Source organism: Otolemur garnettii, unplaced genomic scaffold, assembly GCF_000181295.1.
Source record: "Otolemur garnettii isolate 467f Iridium unplaced genomic scaffold, OtoGar3 scaffold00094, whole genome shotgun sequence".
Taxonomy (NCBI): Eukaryota; Metazoa; Chordata; class Mammalia; order Primates; family Galagidae; genus Otolemur; species Otolemur garnettii.
Window position 1 is genome coordinate 4,034,651 of NW_003852489.1, and position 3,145 is coordinate 4,037,795.

Consider the following 3,145-nt stretch of genomic DNA (forward strand, 5'->3'; position numbering starts at 1 on the left):
AAATGTTACAGATTGAGTATAGGTTATCCCCAAAGTCACTATACATATTGGTTAGGGGGAGGTGGGAAATTGTGATTAAATGTATCCTTATTAAAATAATCATTTTTTGTGGCAGTGCCTATAGTCCCAGCTACTTGGGAGGCTGAGGAAAGAGAATCACTTAAGCTCAAGAGTCTGAGGTTGCTGTGAGCTGTGACACGAGAGCACTCTACCAGGGACGACAAAGCAAGACTCTGTCTTAAAAATAAATAAAATAAAATAATCATTTTTAAGGCTGGGTGCAGTGGCTCATGTCTAAAATCCTAGCATTCTGGGAGGCCAAGGTGGGTAGACTGCTTGAGCTCACAGGTTTGAGACCAGCCTGAGCCAGAGCAAGACCCTATCTCTAAAAACAGCCGGGCCTTGTGGTAGGCACCTATAGTCCCAGCTACTTGGGAGGCTGAGCCAAGAGAATCACTTGAGCCCAAGAATTTGAGGTTGCTGTGAGCTGTGACACCACCACGGCACTCCTAAGGGCAACAAAGTGAGACTCTGTCTCAAAAAAAAAAAAAAAAATCATTTTAAAAATGATTTTCTGAGGTGGCGCCTGTGGCTCAAAGGAGTAGGGTGCCAGTGGTAGGTTCAAACCCAGCCTTGGCCACAAACTGCAAAAAAAAACAAAAATGATGGGCAGCGCCTGTGGCTGAAAGGGGTAGGTAGGATGCCAGCCCCATATAGCTGAGGTAGAGGATTCAAACCCAGCCCTGGCCAAAAAAAAAAAAAAAAAGGAAAAGGTTTAAAAATAAGAAATAGTCTGCATTTACACTATACTCACTGTCCACAAAGGTGCATCGTGGCTCTGCAGGATAATCTTTGAAAACATAGTATGCCAGTTACCCAGTAATCTAAAGAATTACATTTTCAAAATTTTCTGAATCAGTAGCAGGCCCAGGAGTTTATGATTCTAATGTTGTCCTGGTGGATTAGCCATTTTCTCCACACAAATCAAAGTGTATTTCCAAGGACATTACGTATCTTCACACATTGACATTAGCTTCCTGTGTTTTTATTTATTATTTTATTATTATTACATATGTATATTTTTTAAGACAGAATTTCACTTTGTCACTCTCGGTTGAGTGCCATAGCGTCACAGTTCACAGCAACCTCCAACTCCTGGGCTTAGGCAATTCTCTTGCTTCAGCCTCCCGAGTAGCTGGGACTACAGGTGCCCGCCACAACGCCTGGCTATCTTTTTCTTTGTTGCAGTTTGGCCAGGGCCAGGTTCAAACCTGCCACCAGTGGGTATGGTGCTGGTATATATGGCCAGCACCATACCCACCGAGCCACACTGAGCCACAAGCGCCGCCCTCTTTGTGTTTTAAATTAAACTCACAACCCTAAGAGCAAAAATCTGGTTATTCCAAATAGACAAGAAAAAATATTTTCCGTGTAAATGTTTAAAATAAACTTAAAAGGGTCAAGGCTGGGTGCAATGGCTCACACCTAGAATCCCAGTGTTTTGGAAGGCAGAGGAAAAAGACTGGGTAACAAAATAAGACTTTGTCTCAAAAAAGAAAAAAAGTCAAAGCTCTGTCTAATTGAGGTTTATTCCTAATATTCACCTGCCACTGTTCTATGAGTTGCCAAATTAAAAATATACTTGGCCCTATTCGTTCCTCAAACATCAAATAATTTCAACTTACAACTTTCTTTAAGCTTGACTTCTAGCAAGGTTCCTTAATGCTGCTTTCATCTGGGAAACTGTTTCCGTCTTTGGATTTAATGCCTAAACAATTACTTTAACTTTGTTTTGTAAAATTATGATCTAATTATTTTTCAAGTATACTTGGGTTAACAAAATGCAGCAGTGGGGTGTGCCTTTTAGCAGCTGAACAGACCACTTTTTACATTCCTTAGAAATAAGATATGGTTCAGTATTTCAGATCATAGCAACAGTTGATAATAAAAACAGCAAAAAGGTAATTATTTCCATATGGAAAGAAAAGGAAGAAACCAGGGAAACTGTGAACTGTCATCTTTCCATATAAAAATCACTCCTGGTAGATCTGGCTGAAAGGACACATGTTCCTATTTATTTCCCATTTTACATTTAATACACTGCACGTGATGTGTTTTATGGAAATACACCATTTCCCTCAAAGTTAGTTGCCAATTTTGAAGTGTGTTTTATCCTTCTGAGTGAAACCACATCTCTAGTGCGTGCGTCAATGTCATCAAGCACTGAATTTCCTTGGTGGTAGTTTTCTCAACTTAGTGAAAAATTTGGGTAAGTTCTTACCCCTTTTATTGCAAAGCACACAGCCATCATCTATGCTAGCTAAACACCGATAAACAATTTATTTATTTATTTTAAGACAGTCTCCCCCTGTCACCCTGGGTAGAGTGCGGTGGCCTCATAGCTCACAGTAACGTTCAACTCTTTCTGCTCAAGCATTCCTCTTGCTTCAACCTCCTGAGTAGTTGGGACCACAATACCTGGCTAGTTGGTTTTTGTTCTTGATTTTTTTCCAGGCTGGTCTGGAAGTCCTGAGCTCAAGCAATCCACCTGCCTTGGCTTCCCAGAGTAAGGATTATAGGTGTCAGATACTGCACCCAGCCTAGCAATTTCTTTTAAAAAAGAAACAAGGGTCTCACTGTTTCCCAGGCTTGTCTTGAACTCTTAGGCTTAAGGGATCCTCCTGCCTCAGGTTCTGAGTCACTGGGATAATAGGTGCATGCCACTGCACCTGGCCCCTAAGAGCAATTATAATGCAATGGTTCAATAAAATCAATTTCCTCTCTGGCATTCCAAGGTCCAAAACAAAATATGACCCAATTTTCTCATACTCAGAGTTTTAGAAAAGCAAAACACGTATTTACTGATTTTTTATTTATGCATAAGCATTTATCATAATCCTGACATTTATTTTTAAATAGTTGCTAAGAATGGAAACCCTGTTGTTAACACATTTAAAATAAATGTTCACACTGTAACATTTGACAACATCCCCCTCTTGTGGTTCACAGCATTCCTACAGAGTTACAATTTCTTAGCTTAAAAAACTCTGCTAGGCTGAGTGGTGCCTGTGGCTCAGAGTAGGGTGCCAGCCCCATATACCAGAGCAGGTGGGTTCAAACCCGGCCCCGGCCAAAAAAAAAAAAA